Below are 21,738 nucleotides of genomic sequence, written 5' to 3'. Positions count from 1 at the left end.
ATGCACTGCCCAAGTGTCCCCTCTCCCCACTGCCTTTCAGCAACAGACAGCAGCAAACAGGTCGTCAGAGGAGGCCGAGATGATGATTAAGTTTAACATTTTCTACAATATTGTCAAAGCACTTTAAGCACAAGTTTGTTAGTTAATAATTTAGAAATGAATATTGTCTGTATGGACTTACCCCCCCAAAGAAAGTGCACATGTAAAACTGCGGTGCTAAGCGATGCGGTTGAAAAATTTGAGTGCGCCTAACTTTTGTGCCGGTACGCCTAAATTTTTAAAGTTAGGTGAAATTAACTAGATGAACTAAACTAGGGCACAAATGAATACCAAAATATATAAGAATGAATTGCAGAATGGCAGATAGAGACAAAATACTGTTAATGTTAATCTGACTATCTTCAGTTTTTACACGCTTACATATACACACGCAGTTACTGTCCCTCCATTTAGAAAGGAAGAGGGGTCACAGTGTAATTATTTTACGTGTAGTTGTTTTTTTGTAATATTCAACATTGCTATCAATACATTTTTCAAAAAATGCCTCTCTGTGCAAAATGGTTCAAAAACATAAACAGCGGTGGGATAATGTTAGTCCGCGATTTGAACCGGGGGAACAAATCGTGGCAGGATCAGCCTGATATTGTTTGTATCCCGCTGTTACTTTACTGTATAAAGAGCTAACATCTCCGAAATGTCAGGAGTAGTTAGTCATTACAGCAAGTGTTTGTGAACTAAAAACCAAGAATGTGGGATACTGTTTGTCCGTGATTTGAAGAGCCCAGTGTGTGCTCCCGACAAAGGGAAAACCAATTATGCTGGGGAGACCTACCTTGGCACTTGTGCAGGTGAAACAAAAGGGAACCATATATTCTAGTCTTTGGCTTAGAATGAAGTTGGTTTGGAAACATATTCAGCGATGCTTCATCTCCTGCTTTGCGTTTGTGTGGGCGCCCCGTGCTAGCAGTGTCCAAGCGTTTTGGGTTTTTTCCCCCCCTTTTCATACCGCAGTTTGAAGTTTGCTTTTAACCATGCATCACATAAGAATGCCCAGCAGTTTGCCCCATGATGTGCAAGTCTGCCCATGAAACTTATGGCCCCAGCGATAACAGAACTTATTTGTGTACTGCAACCTTTTCCTCTATTCATGTGTATTGTTTGTTCAAAAAGGAATCAAATGGAAATCAAATTGAAGTCAGTGCTTAGTGGAGACTAGCTCTGATGTTTCACTCTGCCTGTCCATGCTTAACAAAAGACAGGTTTTCTGTGAGTAGATGGTTTGGGGCTGGGATGGTGGGGGGAGTCCAAGTTCTTTGACAGAACTTTAAAGCAGCAGATGAACAGATGTTTCCCAATGATTAATGTTCCTCCCTGACTTTCCTCAGAGGGGTTGCATGCCGATGCATCTCTAACCCTGTACACCTCCGCAGCACTCTATAAAGCTAATTTCTTCACCCCACAGTTTCTCTTTTTTTGCATTTCATATTGTCTTTTCTTTAATTTATATTTCTTTCGTGAAACATCTGCTTTTATTTTAATTCAATTCTAACAAGTCCAGTGTTACTAAATAATGGATTTAATTTTTTGTAAAGACAGTGTATTGAGAAGTACATCCAGTTTCATTTGAAGCCACTACAGTGCAAAAGTTTAAGTGGAAATCCCCTCATACTGTAATATGGCAAGACAATAAACGCCAGGGCTGTGTGCTGAAGGGATCAATCATAGAGAGAACCAAACAGAAACAGTCAGGCACTTCTCCCTCTAAAAACTGTCATTTAAATAACATAAACTGTGTCTTAAAGGTGTCATCTCATAGTGTAAGCCTGACCCCAAGTGGCAGAAATGGGAATAGAAATGCTGAAGGTTCTGTAGAGGAGTTACCAGGAAAGAGTCTGCTTCATATTTTCTGTTCTTCACCTATTTGTTCTGTAAAGTTAGACTTCACTCCAGCTTATTTTAATTCACATAAAACAGATAATACAATACATGTAACTTCTTTCATTCAGTCGTTGAAAAATCCATCATCAGTGAGAGAGTTAGCATAACAGTTATTGTGACTTTGTAAAGCATGAAAGTTTTTTACTCAGACTTGTCTCTCAGTTCATCTCCTCTATTTTCTTTCAATTTTTGGAGGCACTGTCGAAAGGAGTGCAGAGCAACAGCGTCCCCTGCTGCTTCACATGATGAGTATGGACCCCTGTGCACACAATCTCAAGGGAAATTGCCTGTTAAAATCTAGCACTACGTGATAATGAATGCCAGGCCATTGGTAAAGGGCTCACATTAAATATTTACAGTCTCACTTAATATTTCATATGGTAATTTTGTATTTAAATTGGATTTAATATTTAATATAAATACAGACCTAAGTGCAGTATGCTATTCTCAAACACCAATCCAGACACCTTTCATATGACCTGGGGGAGTAAATATGACACAGACTACATACAGATGCAGACCTTCAGTGTTAGAACACACAGACAAACAAGGACAGAAGGACATGATATAATCTCTGTTTACAACATTGGCTTCTATAGAGACAGGGTCACTTGAGCAATTTTTATTTGAACCATCTTTAGGGATAGGTAAAGGCTTTATTCACAGTTTACTATATTTGAATAGTAAAAATAATTATAATAATAATAATGATATATAATTACCTGGTATTATTGATGTAATTATCTTTGCACTCATAAGTAAATGAGTAAAGAGCCAGAATTTAATAATCAATCGTAAAATCCGCCGCTTCATCATCAAAGCATTCATTACTAGCATGATAAACAAGTTTTTAAAAGTTTCTCACATCATATGTTGCCTAAAATTTCTTTCACATGGTAGGAAAGGAAAACTAATTTTTTGTAATGACAAGTGAGACTACTCGTCTACTTGCTAATGGTAGCCCTGTTTCCACACAAAACAGAGATGGTCACTGATCTTAGAGCAGTCAAAGTTGAACAGGCGGCAGCTTGCCTATGATTCTGCTCTACGCCACCATATTTCCAACTAAAAACTTAACCACACTTAATCTATCAAATTAACCCAGCATCAACCAAATACTTCAGAGTAACAAAATTTTGCCTTGTTGCCATCTATTATGTGTACTTTGTAGACACATATAAATGTCATTCTGGTTAAGTTAACTATTACAGGGAAAGTATTCTGAACATCAATGTTGTTGTTTCAATTAGATGATATTTTTGAGATTAAATTAATTTACTTAGATACAAATTGAACTGAGATAAATTGAATTATTAACACATCCAAAAAAATGTAACATTCTTCTGTAATTGGCAGCAAGTAACAGCATCAAACACTATTGTTATAACTAGTTCTTCCCCTTTGATGCCTCTTTCAACCGATTTCTTTTTTTTAATGCTACACTAATGCTACACATAAAATGATGCAATTTGTATCTGTAGAGATTTTCAGCTTTCGTTCATCAAGATCTGATCTGTGATTTTAGGTTTTTCTTTAATTCTTTTGAGAAGTACATTTAATAACTTGACTGTTATATTATGTCATCAAAACAAATTCATATGATGAATATGTTCCATATTTGTACGTTTTTTTTCATGAATAAGAGGTCAATAGCACCACTTCTCCAAAAACTTCATATCAGACAACCTTTTCTAAAAATCTCATCGCTACCCCCTGTGATACTGGCAGGTTTCAGTATTTGTTACAATGCAAGAAAAAGTGAAAGAGAATGTGGTCCACTTACACAAATTCCACATTCTCGAAAACAGGCCCACAGATGGAACTTGGTGGACTAACATGCAAACTGAGGCTGTATTAAGGACTTTGTCACACTGGTATATGAAGAGTGGGACCAAGAGAAAGTGTTCACACAATGGTCACTTCATGCTTGCTCTCCTCCAGCCTCTGGTGTCACTTTGTCCTCACTTGTGTTGTTATTGTCTTATTTGTTGTGATTGAGGCTCTGTGAGCACAAGCAGAGGTTTTTGCTTGATAAGTAACCGTGAGCTGGTTTTCAGAGGCTTCTCTAACATTTAATGGTGCTGAAATATGTCAAACGTTTCTCCTCAACTTTAACAGCTGAGAGCATTTTGAGCACAGAGGAGAAAAAGGTGTGCATGAAGGATTTTGATGTTTAAGTGTTGTGACTGCTGAGGATTGATGGACAAAGATCTTTATTCACTTAGCTGCTGTTTACAGGTTCAAAGTCTTCATCAGAACAAGCTCTTCTAATTGGACTTTGCTCTTAACTGTCTTTGAAAAGGAACAAATCCAGTAAATGCACTTTGATCTTGAAGTTTGGTGTAAAAACATCCTGTCAGCCCTGTGCTGAGAGGGCTGTGCTCATCCATCCGTCCTGTTCTAATAAAGCCACATTTCAGGAACACCTTCTTTAGATGTGTTCAGCTTTATTCATACAGCACCACTTAACAAACACATTTAGTCTCAAAGCTCGTTATATTGTAAGTTAAAGAGCCCAAAGAGTTCTCACTGGGATTCATTGATAAAGTGAATGTCATTCAGTAATCAAAGGTGACTTTTTGGCTCTAACTGACTACGTGTGTGCTGTATCATGAGTGGACACACATGGATGTGAAGCACACTTAACTGTTTGGCTGAGCCACAACAAGCACAGCATTGATTCTAACTTTAGTTACTCTGAACCTGATGTTAAATGTGACAATATTGAATGGTAAATGGCCTGTATTTGTATAGCACTTAACTAGTCCCTAAGGAGCCCAAAGCGCTTTACACATCCAGTGATTCACACATTCACACACACATTCACACATTGGTGATGGCATGCTACATTGTAGCCACAGCCACCCTGGGGCACACTGACAGAGGCTCAATATGACATTTGTTGTTTGTCAGGTGTCCCGTTTGAAGAAAACACTTTCATGCATGAATGTATATGAACACATTTAAATGAGCACAAACTAATTTCAAGTCCAAATCAAAAAGTTTGTGAGTGATTTTGTTCATGTATCAGCTGTTTAGTCATTTTATGAGCAGATGGATGCTGTCGTTAGATTTGACTTTTGTTTGTGATTTGAAGACAATCAAAGAATATTTCACATGAATTGTTCCAATGTTGTCGTGTACGAAGCTAGTGCGCAATGTCATGTAGGAAGTACAGATCATTTTAAGATGTTTGAATTTTCACATTTTAGCTTGTAATTGTATAGAAATATAAAGAAGTCCATGTAATGAGTTACACTGAAAAGAAGTGCCTGTAAATGGTCATATAAAGAGAACTTTACATTTGTCTATGAACAGAAAATATCTGTTAATGATAATGAAAGTGTGATTTCTATTGAATAGAAACTTGATGACTGATGTGTGATGTGTGACATGTTTAAATGGTTTGAGTGATGAACCAGCAGTCCCAGTTTCAAACCAGTGAAACCTGTTCCACCATAAACAGTCTGATAGAGCAGAGCCAACAGTTTGTAATGCTCTAGTTTGAAACAAAGTCACACATGTTTCATCTAGTTTTGAACCACATGTATGACAACAGAGAAAATCCCTCCTGTTTCTCTCTCTATCTGCGGCTGTTTACATGAACATAAAGAACTGGTTAACATTCTCTCCCAGCTCAAGACACACAGCTGATGTTAGCCAGGAAAACATTACACACTGGCTGCTTCCTGGAAGGCGTTCCGGACTCCACCTGAAGAGTGTTAGAGGACCACACCTTCATGTGTTCACTCCAGAAATATGTCACCTGACTGCTCAGACTGGCTCAGAGGGAGTCAGAGTAAATTTTGCAAGCTGATGTGTAAAGACACATAACACTATTGTAGCTGCTAGTTATTAACACACTGAGGCCACCTACAGGGCAGGTGGGGAACAGCAGGGATCTGAAATCATATGAGATGTTACTGAGTGAGAAGTTAGAACAAACGGACTTAAGATGGCTCTAAGTGATCAAAGTTGATCTAAAACAGAAGATAAATCCACTGATTATTTGCAAAGTTAATCTGGTGCTCACATGAATCCATGAAAGATTTATTTCACTGAATGTTTCTTCAAAGCTCAGTTCAACCTGTTGAAGTCATGAATGAAAGTGCAGACTGAGAGTGGATCACATGATGATTAAGGTGTGTCATGTGACATGTTCAGTATTGTCACACATGTGTCGATCGTCCCTGATATCATAACTGCTCAAACACTGATGATTATATTTGAAGAATTATTACTGATAGCAGCAAAGTTTGAATGGAGCTCTCTGTCTGTGCTGATTTGTTGCCCTCTGGAGGTCAAAGTTTCAGATGTAACAGGACTCAAAGCTGTCAGAAAGCTTTTGTCTCATCAGTCCACAGAGTCTTTCCCAAACGGGATCATCAACATGTTGTTGGACAATGTGAGACCATCCTTTGTGTTCTTCTTGGTCTGCAGTGGTTTTCTCCTTGGACTCCCCCATGGATTCTCTTTCTTATTGTTCAATTATGACCTTAACTGAGGCCTGCAGGTCTTTCATGCTGTTCTGGGCTCTTTGTGAGCTCCTGGATGTCGATGTGCTCTTGGAGTCATTTTGGTGGCCACTGGCTCCTGGGAAGGTTCCCCACTGTTCCACACTTTCAGCATTTGTGTGTAATGGCTCTCACCGAGTCCCAAAGCCTTAGAAATGGCTTTGAACCCTGTCCAGAACAACAGCTGTGACTCTGTCAGCTGATTGTGTAGATGGTGGCATTATGTGTTGCTTTTTAACATCTTTCAGCCTGTTCCCTTTTTTTCACACGGGTCCTGTAGAAGTTGATGAGTCTGTTGATCCAACAGGTCTTCTAGTAATCAGGCTGAATGTGTTTGTCAAACTGAACTCAGCTTTATAAACAAATGTGGTTTATTAGTGTTCATTCATGATTTAAGCAGAGGGGCAGTTACTTTTGCACACAGCTCAGGTAGGTTGGGATCACCTTTGTGCCTTAATCAATGACATCATCATTTATTTACTTGTGTTATCTTTGTCTAACAGGAACATTTGTGTGATAAAAACAGTAAGAAACGACTGAGTTAAAGACTTTTTCACACCACTGTGTGTGATCGTTGCCCCTGGGAGAGTTCACTTATCTGCAATGAGAGGTGTGATCAATACGAGTGCACGAGTGTCACATGACTCACAGCTGTGCATGCAGTGGCATAAGGCTGAGTGTGTGCCATCAGTCTGTACTCAGTCCTCACTCTGAGCCTCACATCTTCCTGCTGCTTCATGAGAGCAGAGCTGAACTTCCTGGCTGTGGGAGAGACGAGGAGGATCCTGGTGCAAGAAGCACAAATGATGCAGTTTGTTTCCTTTTTACACTCAAAGTGACTAAAACCAGATTAATGAAAGTGTCATTTCTCTGTGTCCCACTGATTGAAACATCAGCTTGTATGAACTGTTCAGTCTGATGAATCTTCTGAAGTGTGTCAGTGTGCTGTTGGAGTAAAGCTTAGTTAGACTTGGACCTGGTTGGTAGTTGTCATAGATCTGGACCACGGCTGGCTTCAAGTTGTCCACTGGGAGCTCCTGGATGATCTCTGTGGTTGATGGGAGTGTCCTTTGACACACATGCTCTTCATCCACCCACAGTGACTCCACGCTGGTACAGATCTCTCCTCTAACCTGTCACACACTTACAGGGATGTATTTCCACAGTCAGTCTGGCAGATTCACCTGTGGGCTCCACCTCTGTGTGGACTTTCACACTGAGAGTGGGGACATCAGCAGGTGTTGGGATGTTGTAGGTGGCACAAATCTGGGAAACAGACAGAACCAATCACAGCTCAGTGCAGCCTGCTGTCACTTTTCTACACCGTGACACTTTTATATTTATATCTCTATATTTATCTATTTATCTTAATTTTTTATCAATCAATATCTGTGTTTCTACACTCATTTTCTATCAGTGCTTGATGTTTGTTGTGTGTTTGCTACTACGTCAGCTCAGTTTCCCTCTGGGATGAAGAAAGTTTCTCTTAATCTCATGTAGACACAAAGTGACTTTATTGATTTTTGCTCTAATTTAGTGTCAAATAAAATTGTACTGTGTGCAGTTATTACTGTCAGCTCTAATGTTGTCTATGAAAACACATTTATTACATGTGAAAATGCTTCTTTAGCATTTTATAAGTACAAAGAAACAAAGAAAGCCTTTGTTTGACACCAACCAGGACCTGGTGTCACGGTTCTGGGTCCGTTGGACCCAGTATTTTGAGTTTCTTATGTTTTGGTTTAATTTTGCATCTGGGATTGTTTTCTTGTTGTGTTAATGATTATGCTGTGTATTATTGGTTTCATGTCTCTGTTTATTTGTGTTTAGGATTTGTTCTTTGGTTGTGTCTGCTTTGTATTGGTCTAAGTTCCATGTGTCATTTTCTGTCTCTCAATGTCGAGTCTGCGTCTTAGTGTGATGGTTTCTTGTTCCTGTTTTACTTTGAAGGTCTGTGTCTCATGTGAGTGTATCCTACTTTGCTCCCTGTCTCGTCAGTTCTGATTTCTCCCAGCTGTGCTCTCCTTCTGTGTCTCATTCCCCTCGTTACTTCCCAGTGTATTTAAACCCTGTGTTTCTCTGAGTCAGTGTCGCGTCGTCCCTCTTGATTTGTGGATCTCCCTGTGTCTCCCCGTGAGTCTTAGTTTGTTAATTCCCTGTGTGTTTTAGTTTATGTTTTTCCTGCCAGCAAATAAAGCTGCGATTTTGAGTTCATCCCCTGAGTCTGAGTCCTGCATTTTGGGTCCTACTCCTGCTTGCCACACTGCACTCCATGACACCTGGTCACATGATGCTGTCACTGACCTGCACTGAAGCACATGCAGCTTCACCTCCAGCCTGTATTTTCCTGACACGTCCTGCAGCGCCTCCTCCTGGTAGAGCAGTTTGTTGCCCTGATTTCCATCAAATGTCAGCTGACTGCTGGAGCCTGAACTTAACTGTGCTCCAACCTCCAGGACTGAACACTAGAGTGGAGCAGAGAGCCTGAAGAGCCTCCACTGTGTCCTACAGGATGGATTCATTTTGACATGAAGTTCAAACTGCCTGTGTCACTTCAACACACTCTCACAAAGAGTTTCTAACCTTCACTTCCTGGTTAAATAAAGGTTAAACAGGATAAATATGTTTAACAGAGATGATCTCAGAGAAACAAAGTAGAGAAATCACAGGTATAAACTTACAGACTGCAGGTGAGCTGTTATTTACAGGCTGTTACGTGTAGTTGGTGCACAGAAGGCTATTCTGTTAAAACAACACATTTTTAGACCAAAGTCAATTTCATCTTGTAAATACAGAATAAAAACATCCCTGCCTGCTAAAACAAGTCTGCATATCTGAGAGAAAAGCACAGCAGCAACATGAAAGCTTCAGGATTATTTCTTCTGATTTGGTCCAAGACTGTATATGAACTCAAAGATGAGCTTCATGCTGTTTGGGTGGTGTAGTACCTGAGTGGTGGAGAAGCCTCCGTAATAGTTATGATGCCCAGTCAGCCACCTGATGATACCAGAGGCATATCCCAGATCCTCAGCAGTCGGGGAGGCGCTGAGTTTGGCCAACAGCACATAAGAACTGATCTCCACTGACAGGGAGGCTGATGTTTCTGCTGCTGTCTGAGACCAGTAGAGGAAACCTCCTACAAACACACACAATAACAGTCACAGTGATGCTAATAAAGCCTGAATGATGTCCTGCTAAAGGATGACTCACCTTCTGCAGCACTTAGACACAGTTGCAGTGAGGGAAGAACACAGAAACCTAAAGCTCACAGGTTCACCTGTTCACACCCGCTGGCAGATCACCTGTGATCACCTTCATGTCATTAATCTCAGACTCTGATGTTGATCCTCCAAGAGTTAAAGACAGACGGATTCTACTGGAACCTGCTGACATCATCCTGAACACAGTAAAGCTTATTTGTAAGGCAGCTGCAGGTCTGTGTGATGTGTTGAACACAAACAGGAAGTGGATGCAAGTGTGTCACAGGCTCACTGTGACCTCTGAGGAGTGCTTTCAATCCAACACAAACACAAATCAGTCTGATTACATGTTTGACACAAACCTGAACAGTTACTGATCAGCTCAGTTTATCATGCTCACCTTCACTAACCTGATCATTGTATCTTTAAAAACCTTCCTGTGGGTCAAAGGTCTAAACTTCACTAACATCTCTCTCCATCGTTTGCAGGCAGAGGAGATGTGCTGGCAAAGTTGAAACTTCATCAACATTTACACTTTGTTTTCTTCAGGTTTCACTGCTGCTGCCTAAAAACAAAGCAATGGTATCAACGATGAAGAACTCAGTCTGGACTATGTCTGTATCTATGAAGCGCCTTGAGGCGACATTTGTTGTGATTTGGCGCTATATAAATAAAATTGAATTGAATTGAATTGAATTGGACTGATTGTTTGCTTCAGTATCATCTGTGACGTTATGCTTTAGCTCTTTAACATGTTAAATACATTTTCCAGTAAAACAGGAAATAAGTTGAATAACAGCACTGATATTGAGTGACAGTCCAAAAGACTTTGGTGCTCGGCAAAGCTTCAAGTTTCAGGTTTTATTGTGATGTACAGATAAACAGAGCAGCCACATTTATCTATAATGAAAGTCTTTGGCTCCTCAGCTTTACACGAGCATATAGAGAGTGTGCAGTTATATTATGAAGAAGATCACAGAGAATAGCATTAATAATAATAATAATAATAATAATAATAATAAAGAAAAAAAGACAAAGTATTAAATATTTAGGGGATTTAAGACAAGTTGGTTTTTACAGTTTGTGCTAAACTTGTGCAAGTGGCATTATATGAAGTGATAGTGTGCAGAGTCCAGTAGTTGTAGTGGTGTGTGCAGAATGTCAGCAGTTCAAAAGCCTGATGGATTGTGGGTAAAAACTGTCCCTGTGTCTGGTAGTGCAGGTCTGATTGCTCCTGAACTGCCTGCCGGACGGCAGGAGTGTGAAAAGTCTGTGTCTGGGATCAGAGATGATCCGCTGTGTCTTCCTCATGCAGCGCTGTCTGTAGAGATCTTGCATGGCTGGCAGTTCAGTCCTGGTGATGCTGTGTTGATCTCACCACCCTCTGCAGAGCTTTGCAGTCCAGAGCATTACAGCTGCCGTACCAGGTGCTGATGCAGCCAGTCAGAATACTCTCAATGGTGCAGTATTTCTTAGTGTTCTGGGTTCATGCTGAATCTTCTCAGGCACTGCAGGAAGAGCTGCTGTCCTGCTGCTTTTGTGCTCACACCAACATGGTGTGAGCAGCTCAGATCCTGCTAATGTTAATGCCCTGGAATCTGAAGCATTGTTTTAAGTATATAGAAGAAGGGTTAGATAGATAGAAGAAGAAAAAAGCTTCATAGACGTGATGCACACACAGTCTAAAACATTGGCTCGCTCAGTGCAGCCCTCCAGGACACAGCTGTGTGGCTCCGCCCACCTGTCCTCACCCTCAGATACTGAAGGACCCATCCCATCCTGGCAACAAACTGTTCCAACTTCTGCAATCTGGTAGAAGGTTCCTCATCATTCGGGCAAGGACAGAGACTCAAGAGGAGCTTCTACCCCCAAGCCATCCGGGTCCTAAACCAACCCCCCCCCCCCCACACACACACACACACACACACCCGCCCTCTCACATCATCTATAATTGACTCTCTTCCAAACACTCTAAACCCAGGCACAATGTACATTTCATATTCCTTTAATTTTAAATATGTTTATATTGTCTATCCTGTAAAATAGTCAGATTGTCTATTCTTAATTCACTTAATGTACAGAATTCACCTGCTTGCTGCTACTACTGCACATTCACCCAATGTATATACTATATATATAATGTTTTTCCTCTACCCCCCCCCCCCCCCCCCCCCATTTTTGCACATGTCGAGTCACTGTGTGTTATACTTGCATAACTATGCATGTGACAAATGAAGAACCTTGAACCTTGAAACTCCTCCTGCTCCACACCACACATCCATGGTCCTGGGCTGAAGTGGTCGTCCCCAGTCAGAAGAAGGACTCAGAGCTTTTTCTGAAACACAGGACATGTTTGCAGACTCCTTAGCCTCAGCACTAAATAATAAATAAGTTGTGTTTTCAAAATTGGAGTTATTATTATTATTATTTTTCCTTCCAATAGTGTTAACATACTATACAGGTCAAGAACAAGATTTTTTAAATTTTTATTGTAAGTGGGCAGTTAATTAAAAGTAGTCTAACATAAATGCTGTAATTTGATTATTTTAATAAACATGTAACTTGGATGGATGTGATGCTGGCGTGACCACAGTGCTCACGTCTGCTGTTGCTCACAGTGGTCCAAGGGATCGCTCAGGGAGTTTGTGTGTTCACTCAGACACATGAAACATTAGAGGCAACATTGCTGAGGAGACTCTGACAGATTTAGGATTATTTAATGAAGCTTCTTCCTGAGTCCTGCAGATCCTTCTGTGAGATTCCTACAGGATGTTTATGAATCTGGACATTTTGTCTGTATTTAATTCCTCACTTCTGACTGGTTTGGTCCCTGTTTATTTGGAATAAACAATAATATTATTCAACAATAAACTGGATCAATGATACTGAGATATTAGAAATGCGTGAAACTGTTTTGATCAGAACTGCAAATGAAGAAGTATAGATTAGCCTGGATAAGTTCCTTCAGGGTGAACTTGTTGCTGACACAGATCAGGATCAAACTAAATCTGAAGTGGACGGGAATTCCACAGGAATTCCTTTATCCTATAAAACATGTGGAACATTTAAACTGGTGCTGCTCCCAGTAGGACCATCAATATTCCTGCACACTGTAAATGACTGGACTAGTTTGGAGTTTCCTTCTCCTCGTGCTCAGCCTGCAAACCAGTTTTTCTTTGGGATGATGGAGATATTTGAAATCTTCATCAGCTTCTATGGCTGCAGCAAATGAAAAGCACATTTTTCCAACAGGATCTGTGGAAGACCTGCTGGACCTGGTCTGCAGATGGTCCCATTCATTTTAAAGTCCAGCCTGTATCTGCTGCAGAGAGCTGAGCTGTTAGTAACATGAAATCTTTAGAAACTGCAAACACATCGTTCCCTCAATCCCAGTGAAACTGTCTTTCTTTAAAACAAGCCTTTGGTTTGGAGACAGCTGAAAATCCACTTCAGCAAACAAGAAGTGAAACATGTCAAAACATTTGATTCTAACATGAATTAAAGCAGAAACCGACTGAAATCCAACAAACAAAGTAACCAACTCAGAATAGAAACAAAGTGTTGCTTTGTACAGAAACAGCAGTAAATTAAAATCATTAAATCAGGCGTGTGTCGTCCTGCAGAGGTAATGTGTGTGTAAATCTGTAGATGTGTGTAAATGTTGTTGTGTGTTTGTGAATAAATCCTCCATCATGTTTAATGTCAGCTCAGCTCTGTTTCACACACATGTTCATATGTGAAGCGCGGTGTGTTAGAGTGTTTCCACAAACACAGCAGTCAGAGTGGAAAGAGTGGATGTTGTAGGTGTTTGTGTAGTGAAGAGTGTGTGTAGGACTCCAGCTGCTCCAGCAGGCGTCTCCTTTGTGCTTCAAACACAGGCTGCAGTTGAACCTCGTGTCTTCTATCAGTAACCTTTTCATTGAATCTTCTTTCAGCACATGTTGTAACCCTGCTGATTTCTGCAGGTCATTCAAAGGAGAGCAGCCTGTGAAACATTAGCTTTGAGTTTGAAAGAAACATTTAGGGTCAGATTTACTGACATCTGGAGCAGCACAAAGACTTCTTTAGATAGTAAAAAGCTTCTGGATTTACTGACGTGGCTCTTTCTCAATATTCAGTTACACTAGTCGCTACTTCAGAAGTTCATACAAAAAATGGTCTACATGTGTAACCAGTTTCTGCTTCACTCGACTGTAACAGGCCCAAATAAACTCCTCAGCTCTGCGTTGTGTTGTATTTATAAAGAACACAAGGAATCTGTGCAGATTTATTTTCTGGGTTGAAATATAACAGTGTGGGGTCAGTACAAATGACCCGTAAGCAGAGAAGCAGAGCAACTCTGCTTCAGAGACCAGGAAGCAGAGTTGCAGTCTTACACGCCTCTCTGCAGCTTCCCTCCTCCTGCTACCCCCCCAAAAACCCATCTCCATAGAGACTATGTCAGCTCCCAAACAGACAAAAAACAAACTAAAAACCAGCAACAAACAACTTAAACATAAACACAAAGAAAGAACAATACAGTATCCACATCTGAACCAAAGAGTAAAACAGTGAAATGTGGATTATTAAATATTAGGTCTCTCTCCTCCAAGTCTCTGTTAGTACATGACTTAATAATTGATCAACAAATCGATTTACTCTGCCTTACAGAAACCTGGTTGCAGCAGGATGATTATGTTAGTTTAAATGAATCAACACCCCCGAGTCATTCTAACTACCAGAGACCTCGCAGCACAGGCCGAGGGGGCTGTGTGGCAGCAATTTTTCACACCAGCCTATTAATTAACGAAAGACCCAGACAGACTTTTAATTCATTTGAAAGCATGATGCTTAACATTGTCCACCCCAGCTGTGAAACTCAGAAAACAGTCTTACTTGTTATCATCTATCGTCCACCTGGGCCTTACACAGAGTTTCTGTCTGATTTCTCAGACTTTATATCTAATTTAGTTCTGAGCTCAGATAAAATAATTATTGTGGGTGATTTTAACATCCATGTAGATGCTAAAAATGACAGCCTCAACATGGCATTTAATCTGTTATTAGACTCAATTGGTTTCTCTCAAAATGTAAAAGAACCCACCCACCACTTTAATCACACTCTAGATCTTGTTTTAACATATGGCATATGTGAGGGGCTAGTAGCCCCGCTATGTAGGGGTGAAGAGGCGCACAGGCTGCCCTGAACGACTAAAGGGTGGTGGGATCTGATTCCGTGACCCTCCCCCCCCTTAGTACAGTTGACCCTGATACTTATTTCTGTAAGAATGGTTTTAGCTGTCTGGCTGCTACAGGCACAGAAGAGGGGCTCCAGGACTCAATCTGGGGAAACGATGCCTGCCTGGGGTGTACTAGATTATCAGACATCAATACAGCCTAGCCTACCTTCCCTCTGATCTTCTGTACCCCAACCAGATGGCTAGGGTACTCCAAGGCAACTTGGGTTAGACAAAAACATGAAACGGTCTCTTCTAAACAATGTTAAACTTTAATTTGCTCAGCTGGCCCTGTGAAATTTACCATCCATCAGTTACGATCGGGCCTGAAAATCATGGATGGCGAGAAACAAAAAAATACAAAAGAAATAAAAAGAAATCAGGTTCAACGAATGAAGCAGGCAATTGTGTCCCCACTGTTGTAAAACCCTGTGTTTACACTAAAATAATGAAACGAAGAAATTCTCTTCTCCAGAATGATTAACACTGTATCACAAACATAACACAATTTACAATGTTCACAGGGTAATAGTCCCAGTTCCTACAAGTCAGTCCCAACAAAATGTCCTTTGATCATGCAACCATATACAGTCCTTTTTTTTAGGTGTAACTGTAGTGAACAGGAGCTGACTGCAGGGTCCCAGTCCGTTAAGCTGACCAAAGCTACAGCAAGGAAAATAGAAACCATACCTTTGTCTCTCGGCGACAGTGCGTGGGAAAAGCACTGGGCTACGAAAGGTGACACTTTCACATACAGCGTAACCAGGAGGATGAACAACCAGGACGTTGTCTAGATGGCAGGGTAACCTATTCCTCGGTGACTCAATTTGTCCTCGATGTCGGGTCCGTAGAATACATCCAACCTCAGGCTAGCAACGGGCAACATTAAGTGTCATGGCTAAAGTCCTCCCATCGGCTCGTCAGCTCCCAGCGAGTCGGCTAACTATGCTCCCTCGCTCCGAACGTTCACTTAACGGCCAAACCCAGCCTAATCCAACAGGAAACGGTGGAGGGTCTTAAAGAAAAGCGCAGCTGGAGTTAGCTCTCGCTCCAACTCCCCACGCTATCTACCTTGATGGTGGCCTGCAGCACCACCAGTTGCAGCTCGCGGCTACACAAGCCAAGCTTCGCACACGGAGAGAAACTCCGTCTAATGCTGGGCAGACACTGTGCGATTTTTGGCCCATTTTGAGCCGGTTTTTGAGTCGTGCGACCGTTTTGGCGATCGGCCCGATTTTGGCCTTCATCGTGTGTCGTGCATCGTGTAGTATACGTGGGGTAACGAGAAGCGATTAACACCTCACGACCAGCTCCCGATCATCAATCGCTTGGTCGCGAGGATTTCAAACAGATTTGAAATCCTCGCGACCAAGCGATTGATGTCGTGAGGGTGTCAACACAGTTTCTCACACTGCGCACGCGCAAACACAAATGTCAGCGAAAAAGATGGCGCAGCACGGCAGTGCAGCATGTGATCTGGACACAAGCAATGGAGGCACTTGTAGAACTTTGGAAAGCTCATCCGAGCCTTTTCGATGTGGCCTCACAAAATTATCACGACTACAACAACCGTAAAAATAGTTGGATAGACATTGCTGCTCAATCACAGCTGCCTGATCAATGTTTTTCATTAGCAATTTGGCAAAGTTGATGGCGGTGGCGTGCGTGTCTGTGTGAGTGAAAGACAGAGAGGGAGAGCGAGCGACAGAATTTCTGTTATAACCTTCATTTTATGGACGCACAGTGTGAGCACTCAGGTCGCATCAGAGCATCGGGTCGTATAGTGTGAGACCCTGCATCGTGACCTGCGAACTTCTAACCCCTGCGAGTCAATCGTACAGTTTGAGCAGGAGCTGAATCGCACGACTGACAAAATCGCAGTGTGAGCCCGGCATAAGCTTGCTGCAGTTGCGACTTCTGCTCCACTGACCTCACGGAAACCCCTTTTGGGCTCAGCCGAACCGTGAGGCTTTCTTAATGTGGCTGCCCGTGACAACACGCGCAAGACAGCTACTTCTCCTCAGCTTCACACATACACACCAGAGCGCGTGCACGGCTTCTCTCTGACTTCTATTTATTTTTTCCTCGCCTTACCCAGACAGGCCACTTGAGGCACTATATGGCGCGAGGCGGCTGTCAGAGCTTAGAGGAAGTGAAGCTTAAGCAGTCAAGGCGCCTTTGACTGTAAAAAGGGAAGTACAGCAAGGGAACCCAGAGGGAGGAGTTCAAGAGCGGCCATTTTGTGAGGGTGAGGTTAAAAACAGAATGGCTGACAGCGCGAGGGCGACCCCCAGTGGGGAAAAGGAGTACAAGCCACTTAGGGAGCAGATCGAACAATTTAAAAAGGCCATCAAAATCACCTCTCAGGGAACTCCTAAGGAGATTGCCCGGGAGTGCCGACATATGGGAGATGAGGTAAAGAAATTATGTGAGAGCCAACAAAAAACTTTGGAAGACAATGTACCTCTCCATTTGATCTTCAAACTCGAAGGTGAAAAATGTGAGAAGAGGATGAAGGAATTGGAAGAGGAGCCCATGGGACGCTTTGTAAGCAGAAAAGTGAAAGCAGAAAAGAAGCTGATGAAGGAAAAACATGGTAAGTATTGTAAATTCATGATTGTGTGTCAGGGGGTGTCACAGTGGATGAAAGAGGAAGTGGATGAGACCGGACCAACGCCGGCGAAGGAGGGACGGAAGGGAGCCACGGCTGAAGGGACATCAATGTCTGGATATCCCAGCCTGACAAAACTCCCGAGTGCCCCGCCCCCTCCGTATGCCTTTCCAATTTTGACTGTGGAGAGTGGTACTCTGTGGGGGCCGGGAGGAGAAACAGGAGCAGTGAAGGGAGGAATTGTGGATTTTCAGGAGGACAGTAGGCAATTGACTCCTACTCGGCAGGCAGAGGGAGCCAGCACAGGAGTGACGCAGCCTAAATCAGTGGCAGCTACACCAGAGGTGACCCAGTCTCAGCCAGTTGCTGGGACATCACAAAGTAGCATAACTACACAGGGTGTGACTTTGCTTCCTCCTTCGCACTTCAGCCCAGAAGGAGCTAGGGAAGAAGCTCAACCTGAGGCTTCTAAGAGTGCAGACCAAGTGACAGCAGAACGGGTCAGCCAGGAAGCGGCAGCCCAGGAGGCATGGACTTCAGAGGAGGATATGCCTGGACCGCACTTTCAGAGTTTGCCATTGAAGGTGAAGCAAAAGGCCGGTCGGAGGCCAAATGCTGGCGACCTCAAAGAAAATCAGTGGCAGGGGGAGGTTAAAAACGGAAAAACATCTACCAACCCGGAAGCCCTAAAAGAGCTAGAAGAGAAGGTAAATAAACTGGAGGAGGGGATAGTAGGAGAGGGGATTGAAGGATGAGAGAAGGAGATTAAGAGGTCAATGGGAAAATCAAGGAAACCACGGGGAGCGTCGACTTTGGGGAATGAAGGGTTCGCCCCAAAGTTTAACGCTGACTTGGGTTTAAGGACGTTTCGCTCTGGAAGGGCTCTGGGGGAACAAAGAGACAAAAGACAGTCGATTTTTGAGAAGAACCGGGGGCAAAGCATTGCATTGCAAACTGAGGAGGGGGAGTTTGATGCAGAGGATTAGTTGACACTCTCTATGCCTTTGATGAAGGGGCTAAAGGGAGAACCAGTGTATCAGCCCTATAACATCAGAGACTTGGAGGCACTGGTGAAGCAACTACCCCCGATCACAGAGGGAGGAGCCGCTTGGCTGAGGAGGCTGCGTAGTCTAAGAGAAAGAGAAGAGCTCGCCTTGGGTGATTTTAGAGCAGTCGGTGGGCAAGCCATGAGAGGAGGAGGCTTAGCTGATGTGGAACAGATAGCAGGAACTACGTGTGCACCAAATTATGTCCCCTATGAAAGGGTGCGAAATTCTCTCGTGGACGCAGTGCGTGACAAATATCTGACCCCTAATACTGGCACCACACCTAAAATAGTGTGGAGCCCAGAACACACTCCTAGAGAGTTTATAGAACATGCAAAAGAACAGTGGATTATGGAGACTGGAGAACATCCGGGACAGGAGGGAGAACATAGGGATTGGTTTCGCTCAGCGGTGTTGGCAGGTCTACCAGAACGAGTGAGAGCTGACCTAGAAAAGAACCCAGACTTTGCGGTTGCGAATTCTACAAAATGGGAGAGACATGTGATCCATCGGCTTCGGCAGGAGAAGGACGACGCGACCCACAAGAAAAAGGAGTTAGAGGAGGCGCAAGGGCAGCTGCTGAGATTGCAATTGCAATTGCAAAATCAAAGTAAATGAAAAGAAAAAAGAAAGTAAGGATGGAGTTAAGAAAATGCTGGTGGCAAAGCCTCAGGGCGATCCGACGCCTGACTGGCCAGATCTAGACCCAAATTTGTACCCTGATGACCGATGGCCCGCCAATGGACCAAGGCAAGGACGACCCGCGGGGAGTTGGGGGGCTGGTAGGTCGCAGAGAGGGCGTGGTGGATACGGAGGGGAAAGACCAAGGGGTCATGGTCTGGGGGGACCTATGCTGGACCCCAACATGTCCCTAAGGTGTGGAGGACAAGGACACTGGGCTCGCAACTGTCCTACACCGAGGCCACAAGAACCATATTATCCACCCCAGGCACGTGGAGCTCCTCGAGGAAGAGCAGTCCAAACAATGGGACATCAAGCTCCGAACCCAGGCATGGCGCCGGTGGCTCAGTATCCCCTGGCCAACTGGGGCGGGGAGGAGGAGCAGTACTGACGGGACCCACAGAGATCCAGCAGCATGGGAATGGCAGATCCTATGTTGTCAATGACCGTGGAAGGGACTGAAATGACCTTCCTGGTGGACACTGGAGCGACTTACTCAACGCTGAGACAAAGACTTTTTCCATGGCCTCTCCGAACTCCTCCCACACCCGAGTTTTTGCTTCAGCCACTGCCCGGGCCGCATTCCGCTTGGCCTGTCGATACCTGTCGGCTGCCTCCGGAGTCCCACAGGCTAACCAAGCCCGATAGGACTCCTTCTTCAGCTTGGTGGCTCCCCTCACCTCTGGTGTCCACCATTTGGTTCGGGGATTACCACCAACCACCTTGTGGCCGCAGCTCAATGCAGCAGCTTCGGCAATGGAGACGCTGAACATGGTCCATTTGGACTCAATGTCCCCAGTCTTCCTCGGAATGCTGTTGAAGCTCTGCCGGAGGTGTGCGTTGAAGATCTCGCGGACTGGGGCCTCTGCTAGTCATTCCCAGCACACCCTCACTACGCGTTTAGGTGCACCAGGTCTGTCCAGCATCCTCCCCCGCCACCTGATCCAACTCACCACCAGGTGGTGATCAGTTGACAGCTCAGCCCCTCTCTTTACCCGAGTGTCCAGAACATATGGTCGCAAGTCTGGTGATACGATTACAAAATCGATCATCGACCTACGGCCTAGAGCATCCTGGTGCGTCCCAGCCCGCCGGGCCTCATGGACTAAGGCCCAGCCACCAGACGCTCACCCTCGGGCACCCTCCCCGGGCCTGGATCCAGGGCGGGGCCCCGGTAACCCTATCCCGGGCAGGGTAAACTGTTCCCTCGATGTTCTATTCATAAGGGTCTTCTGAATAGCTCTTTGTCTGGTCCCTCACCCAGGACCAATTTGCCATGGGAGACCCTACCAGGGGGCAAAAGCCCCCAGACAACATAGCCCCTGGGATCCCTGGGACACACAAACCCCTCCACCACGATAAGGTAGCGATTCACGGATGTCACTACAATGTGATTTCAGAAATATATAAATATATGGACAACAGGCTCTTCCGCGGCAATCTCTTGTCGTCAATAAGCAACATTAAGGGAGCTCTATAGTATTCAATGAGAGGACCCTGCACGTCAATTGTCGACGCGAGGGGGGTACCCTGCGCGTCGATAAGTGAAGCAGAGGGAGCCGGACCATGCGTCACACATTTGACGAGTTGGGAGTGAGAACGTGTTGGATATTTTCAGCAAGATTATAATTCAAATACTCCTTTAATTATTGATTATTCTCATTAATTTTCGATAATTTTATATATTTTTCCATAGTATTACATTTGTATTTAACAGATCATTCTCTCACATGACAGACAAATATTCGTGAAATTATGATACATTTCTGGATGTATTTTTACAATCTAAATATGCATATGTACACAAAAATATATTTAAAAAACAAGTAAATTGTGTTTTACTATATTTACAGTGATGTTATGTTATTTTACCTTTGACATGCAAGATCCCAGTCTACTTATGTAAATTTAATGATATTCTAGAAAAACAGTACAAAACTGTAAAATACAGTAAGATACTTTAACATTACTATTTTTTGGAACAGTGTAGTAAAGGGATCAATAACAATTTATAATTTATAATATATTGAATCCTGGGTCGTGCAAAATACCAGAAATACACCTTAGACAAAGTGAATCTGTGAACTAAGGTATAGGTCTATGAGGTTATGTTGTGGTGATCCTCGAGTTGGGGGATTTGTGTTCATACTGGAGTGCAAAATTAAAACCAATGGAAGATGGACAAGAAAAGTTCAAAGCCATCAGGTGCTCAGTTTAGAAAAAACAGAAAAGAAGAGGAGGAGAAACGAGCAAAAGATGCAGGTAAGCAGATGTGTGATTGGATAATGGCAGGTCAACCTGAAACAATCAGAATCAGAATACTTTATTAATCCCTAAGGAAATAATGTGCGTTACAGTTGCTCCAAGAAGAAATGGTAAAAATAGCAACAGTAACAGACTAAACTCCAAACAATACATTATGTTACAGATTTTAATATTAATTAGTCATTGTCAGTTGTTGATTTGTCCTGTTCTCATTGTATGACGAATACTATGCATACTCTCTGTCTCTTCATATATGTGTGTTTCTCT

At 43.0% G+C, this 21,738-nt stretch overlaps 1 protein-coding gene across 1 annotated transcript in view; it reads right to left on the bottom strand.

Moving 5' to 3' along the window:
- LOC146507525 (E3 SUMO-protein ligase ZBED1-like) overlaps nucleotides 1–21,738 on the bottom strand; it is a 459,484-nt gene that overhangs the window by 352,323 nt on the left and 85,423 nt on the right. The gene's annotated exons all lie outside the window — the stretch shown is intronic.

This window comes from Neolamprologus multifasciatus, chromosome 11 (assembly GCF_963576455.1).
Source record: "Neolamprologus multifasciatus chromosome 11, fNeoMul1.2, whole genome shotgun sequence".
Taxonomy (NCBI): Eukaryota; Metazoa; Chordata; class Actinopteri; order Cichliformes; family Cichlidae; genus Neolamprologus; species Neolamprologus multifasciatus.
Note: the sequence above shows the minus strand (reverse complement) of the source record. Positions and strands in the feature narration are given on the sequence as shown.